We start from the raw sequence: 6,770 nt of genomic DNA, 5'->3' as shown, positions 1-6,770 counted from the left end.
TATTTTTGACCTTATCACTACCAACAAAAAATACAAAATGCATCAAGCAGCTCAGAGTACCCTTCTGATGATAGTCTTAGGGAAACAGAATAAAAGAAAACAGACAAAACCCAGCCATATTAGCTTTAAGCTAAGACCACATATTGACACCCCCCCCCTTAATTAGCTTTCAACATTTTCTCAGTTATCTATTTTGGATTCTTGGCAGATAGCCGTAACAAACTCCCTTTTTTGGGGGCAAAAGTTCAGAGATAAAAGGGATCGCTTGGGAGATTACTCCCATGTACGTAACATGGACGCCTGGAACACAAACAAAGAGCATTATGCTGCGCAGCTTTATTTCAGTCGTAGCATGCAGCTTCTCTGATGCTCTGCCCACCTTTTTAGCTTTCATATCACCCAAATAAAAGGAGCTCAGACTCGATTTGTTTTATTTGCACAGATCCTTCCACTGCCATGGGGTCTCCTTGTAGCTGTTTAAATAAAACATGTTTTTTTTCATACATCCACTCAGGGCAGTGTTTTTCAATCAGATTAGTACAGCACATTCTGTTCTGTTTCACTTCCTGATGACTGTGCACAGCCTCTATCCCTGAATGAACTCACCCGCGTGCTTTTGGTTAAGGCAGGGCACCCATTCAGACAGATATACACTTGCAAACCACCTGTCAGGTTTCAGGACCTTGTACAATAATTGGCAAATGTGTCAAGCAATTACTATTTGATTAAAACTACGTTGCTTATTTATGAAGGTCTGTAAGCATATTCACAGGACAAAATATGCTAAAATGTTATAAATAAGGCATAAATCTATATATGCTGTATGCAAATTAAAAAAAGCTGATTTAATCTGTCATAATTTAATCAGTCTGTGTCCTTCCATGCTTATATCTCCCCCAGAACAGAAACAAGATGCCCTCGGTGCTTCAGGAAGGAAAAACAACATCTCAAGCCAACGTGTTCCTTTAGATATCTAACCATGCATGACAGTCTGACTCAGGTCAGAAAAGTTTATTTGACCTCCTCTTAGGCAGTAAGCAAGGGAGGTGCCAACAATGCTACTGGGACACAGCAGGTCAAGAGTTAGGGCAGAACTTGCTTGACCCTGTCCAGCACAGCAGCTCACTGTTTTCAGAATATCAACTTTAATTAAGCCTGAATCTATTTCCATAGCTGCAGAGAAGTGATGATGAGTAGAGAGATTATGGTTGTTTTTCTAGAGCAGAAAGCCATTCCACTTTTGTGCTATTTTTTCTTTTTTTGAAAAAAAATTTCTGAAACAAGTGTGTGCGCAAGCTGCTTTCTTTTGTTTACCAGATGGTTGGAGGATTACTCAGCTAGTTGAAAGAGTCCCCATGGGTTTTGCAGAATCAGGTTGACATGTGTTATGTCACCATTATAATTAACAGGATCATAATGTTCTTCCCAATAACTCCCTGTTGTCAGCCGGCCGTGTCGTCAACAGTGTCTCCCCGACGCCTAGCTACAGGATTCACCCACCAGAACCTCCTCCTAACTGAGGTTCCCATTTCGTGCCTTACAAGAACAATTTATTTGCTTCTTGACAAAGAATAAGTCAAACCATACATTTTTGTCTTTTGTAAAACATTTTATTTAAAAAATAAATATTATAATAAGAAGCTCCATAAAAAAGTCAATGTCTCATGTTGAGACACTAACACCAGAATAATTAAAAGCACAAAAGCATCAAAGCATTGCCAAATATGTTATACATCATTTTAATGTGGAAATTTCATTTGCTTTTCCACACAACTTCATTTAAAATATCTGGCCTTTAGTACAAGTTTTGGGAAACACTCTTGCCCATTTTAAAACATAAGAGCTATGCAAGCAATGATATAATTTTTTTTTTTATTGAAACACAGTTCAAGATCAAAATAATGTCAGATTCTCAGTGGTTCATTAACAAGCAGATGGCGACATTAAGGAATGTCATGGAGACACTACAGCTTTCTCACAAGGACTTCAAAAATGGAAAACTCCTGGAAATGAGCTGAATTTTACTTTATTTGAATTCCTTTTATAAAAGTGCATTAGAACCTGAGAGATGGAAGACATTTGGGCAAAACACATCCACCATTATGACTTTTCAACACAACTTTAGTTAAATTTACATATAATGTCTAACTGCATACAGTATTTCAGAGAAGGCTAAAGACTTAAGGTTAACCTAAATGAGTCCTATGTTTTAAAATTCAGCTGTTGCACAACTAATTTATCCACACTGTATTTACTACAAATGACAATATCAACGTTTTTATAAATTACATTTAGAACCACACTAGTATTATCAAAGTGCAAGTTGCAAAAACAAGGTGAAACAAGTTAAAAAACATATAACATATAAACAAAAAAACAATGTGACGAGAGAAGAGAGAAAATTAGATATAAACTAATGTACAACAGAAACAAAGTTAAAATAACTGTTTAAAATATTTGAGAAGCAAATAAATTACAGGTAGTTTTTGCCTAAAATACTCTTTAACTTGCAAAACAGCCTCTTAAACAGCATTATAAATTGGACTTTCCTAGAACATAGTAACTCATTAAAATATTATTACTGAAATGTGCACTAATCAACCAGCCAGATGCATAAATAGTGATAAACATAGAATTTCTTATTTCTCTGTGCAAGAAACTCCAGCATATGTTTGTTAGGGAAAAGTAATCTGAATAAAGAGGTTTGAATTTTTGTATCGGCCCCCAGAAAAGCCAAATTGGTGTATTTCTAGTGAAAGGGGCTTATTTTGTTGATTATCATTGCCCATACTTAAAATGATTTATATTACTTTGTTAGATTTTTTGTTTTAAACACTTCTCTTTTAAATATGTCTGACTCAAAACAAAAACAAAAACTTTTGTCAGAATAAAGTAACTTGGGGACTTACGCTTTCTCGTCCAAGTTTCACAGAAACCTAAAAGATTTGCAAAAACCGCCAAATAGTGTTTTTATGTTTAAGGTCATACTTAAAACATCAAGTATGAATGCATACTTACAAACTTGGATGATGTTTGATAACCCAGGTTCCCTCTTACAGTATCCTTTTATGGTCCGTATTTACAGGTGCTTCAATGTACCATGAACAATTCAGCTCAGTATTAGTCTACCTGGAAACTGTGGGAACATTAATGTTTCCTCCTTAATGTTCGCCTGCCCTTTTCTGTTCTCTTATTAAGCAACTGTTACACATACAACTTAAATCAAAATATTACTTTAACTTTAATATGTGGACGGCCTTAATCTTTGTTCTGATATATAAATGAGACTCAGGGTGTCCTTGCACTGACTTTATAAACTGAAAACTTTGGGAAATTAGGTATAATCCTGCTTTACCTGAATGCATTTATAGATGTTATTCGTTTTAAAACTGTATTTATTACTGAATTGTAATAAATGACACACCCCACACACTTGAATAACACAATATTTTATTACTAAAACACAAGTTAATATTTCACATAAGACTAATTATTTTGGGTTATTCTACATGACCTATGTACTATGTACAGCAGCATTAAAAATCACAGGGAACCTTAACAGTTTAGAAATTGTCTAAATCTTTGATTTACTGTACAACCCCTCAAACTGCATACTAAATGCAGCTGAATTTGAATCTGTTTTCCTTAAATGTTCTTTAACAGCAAAATAAAAAAGAAGAATAAATAATTTTATTTTAAATTCTTTTTATCACATCGCTAATTGCTTTCAACATTTTTGTTAATACCACAGACACATTAAATGTTTGGAAGCGTAATTAACCAAGTACCTTAGTCTATACTTATGTTACCTATTTAACATATACTATTCTTATTTTCCTCTCTAAGCTTCATAAAAACCTGAAACATTTATATAAGGCTTACAACACCATGGAATATAATACAAACAGTTGGCTAATGTCTACTAATTTAAGTTCACATTCTGTGTTGTGTATCTTTATTACCAGTATTTAGGGTTGCTTTGTTGTGCCTTCATACTGTAAAATATTCAGCACTTTATTTTTACTGCACTTCACTGAATTTAATAACCATTTACATTTATTTGACATTTAGTTACACAAATGTTGACTTTGGTCTGCTAACACTATTTATACAACTCGAAAAGTGCTTGAAAACAACTTGGAAATTTAAAGTTTTATAATAGGATTTCTTTTGTTGCTTCTGAAAGGGTTTTTCTTAAAAGATTAAGGTTTGACTTTTAAAACAAGCTCATAAAATATTAAACAATAAACTTCTCAACATTACCAAAGGGAATCGCGTATGATGTCACCTAAACAAGGTGTGTTTACACTGTTATTTAATCATTGGAGAAATAAGTTAAAAGCATTGTAAAAAACGATGTAACGTAAACATTCGTCCAGATTTATCACTGGATTCATATGGGTGATCTCTATAATACTGAAGATGCTCAATTAAGTTGTTTGCATAAATTGAGTCAATGCGTTCCTCTCACGAGAAATTAAACTTTTAGTTTATTCCATAGTAGCCAATAGTATGGTTAGTTTTGGGACATTAAAGCACATTTGCATAGAAACAAGTGATGTCAGCTATCGTATAAATGCCAAAATGTGCCATAAATTAGAAATGTAAACAATACACAGTAGGTCAATAGCATAATCTGATAACAGTAAAAAGAATTACAATCAAGGAACTTAAATATAGCCTTAATAAGTAAAGTTCATAGGTAAAAATGCTGAGTTATTGTCAAATGCAATTAGGTAAAGTAAAAGTACAGTCAAAGTCATGAGTTTATCATTATTATCATAGGAGATGCATACATATTTTCATCTCTTTATCACTGGAAACAAAGATAGGAAAATGTCTTTACACGTCTCCTCTCCAGAGAAATTAAAATGTAATTTCCATGCATATCAGCCTATAATATGGTCACATTTTGGAACATTGGCAAACAGACAAGTGACATCAGTTAGTATATAAAAGTTAAAATCTTCTATGATCTCAGATGAGGGATGATAATGCAGCCTTCTTTACTTTCAACCAGGGTCATCACTTGGCCATCATTATAAGTGATGCATGCATCTTTTTTACCAGTTATAGCTGGAGATAATAAAGACTGAAATGAAAGTTAAATTGTTATCCATAATAGCCAACAACACATTTATGTTTTAAGAAACTGAAGTATCTTTGTAATGCTATTGATTACACATATTAAGTATACAGGTTTATAATATATTGAGAAAGAATGTAAGATAGTTACAATAAATGTAAGAAACATATAAGTTCATAGGTTAGAAACATAGGAGTCACCAAATCCATCTTCTTGAGGCACATGCCTAGAGTATTTCTTCTTTGTCCCAGTAAAATTCCCATGAAAGACAAGGCACGTTTTAAAGAGCAAAGTGGCAACAGATCCATGTATTACAACAAAAGTCTGACCACTTGGAACTAAAATCTGGAGGAAAAGACAAAAAATATGCACAATATGCAAAAGAGACAGCTTTCCTAAACCAGTTCAGTTAATAAATGCACTTTAAACCTGAGGAACGTTTAAGATATGCTGCTTATAAATGACATGTCAATTCAATTGTAAATGGGCCTCAAAAGGATCATGCTGTACTGCAGGACACTTGAAACCAGTGATTTAGATCTTAAATGCAATAGTAAAGCAGGTAAAGTTATTTTGAAGTGTTTCATTGCTTCTGTGTCCATGTGTAATATCAGGTAATTAGGGACATGTTACTACTTGATGCTGGAGAAAGTTGCTTTCAGACAAATCATGAATAAACGCATTGTGACCATCATGTCATGGCAACAGGTAAACAAGTATCTTATTTACACTTTACCTGCAAGAATTTATGGAAATTTCGGTCAGTACTTAATCTATGTCCAGATCATGTGCCCCAGCATGCCTTTTTGTCTATCAGCGCCCCTGGTTAAATTCAAGACTTATACTTTCAAGCTCTGAATCCAACCTTTTGGCAGGGAACGTCTGTCACTCTGGCGGGAACTTAATCAGGCAGGAAAGTAAGACTCTGCTTCAAGTTACAGGTTAATTGTTTTGTTCATTTTCTTTCTGACATGCGCATCACAATGCATAACTTAAACTTTCAAGAATTGAGATGATTTTTAAAGTTTTTCTTTTATTTTAATGTGATTTAGCATTTATTATTTATCAGATATTTCCCCATATTAGAGTTAAATATTAGATATGGATGCTGCTTGTTATACCGTGCAGCCTGAAGGCATCAAAGTACTGCAAACTTAGCAAAATAAAAGCTGCAAATATTTATATAACAGATTACAATATTGAATTAAAGTAGCATTTGTGGGCGGAAACAAGGCAGCTATGACTTTACAAGCGATGCGAAAACACGCTGGAAGATAAGAGAAAAAGGCGGGTTTTTTACCGTCGCTCTCAGACAAAGTAATCCGTCAAAGCGCGCGTCTTATCGGGCTCTGAGGTGAACATTTATTTCGGTGCTTACACATCCCCGTTTATGAGCGCAGGCAGGCAGCGCCGTGTTGTTGATATGTGTTGTCAGCTGAGCAGAGAGAGGAAGAGAGAGAGGACAGCCTGCTGCGGAACAGGCTGTTCCCGGCCTGGCACGGAACGGGTTACAGGTCAGGGTGTCTGTTGGAACACAGTGTTCTCATCAGCAGCGGCAGCGGTACAGCTACAGTACAGCCGGAACATTGTGTTACTTTGTGGCTGCTTTCCAAGACCTGCCCGTAATTTTACACTAAAACACCCTCCCACATCTCTACACGCTTCTGCCCCCCCCCCCACCCTT

General features: G+C 35.0%; 1 long non-coding RNA gene across 1 annotated transcript; it reads right to left on the bottom strand.

The window, feature by feature from the left end:
* Positions 1–1,588: 1,588 nt before the first annotated feature.
* On the bottom strand, positions 1,589–6,703 carry LOC124856086. Its single transcript, XR_007035249.1, has 2 exons — positions 6,387–6,703; positions 1,589–5,431 (listed from the first exon to the last, which is right to left on the bottom strand). It is a non-coding gene; the product is annotated as an uncharacterized LOC124856086 (long non-coding RNA).
* Positions 6,704–6,770: the final 67 nt, after the last annotated feature.

The sequence above is a fragment of the Girardinichthys multiradiatus genome, chromosome 20 (genome assembly GCF_021462225.1).
Source record: "Girardinichthys multiradiatus isolate DD_20200921_A chromosome 20, DD_fGirMul_XY1, whole genome shotgun sequence".
Taxonomy (NCBI): domain Eukaryota; kingdom Metazoa; phylum Chordata; class Actinopteri; order Cyprinodontiformes; family Goodeidae; genus Girardinichthys; species Girardinichthys multiradiatus.
Note: the sequence above shows the minus strand (reverse complement) of the source record. Positions and strands in the feature narration are given on the sequence as shown.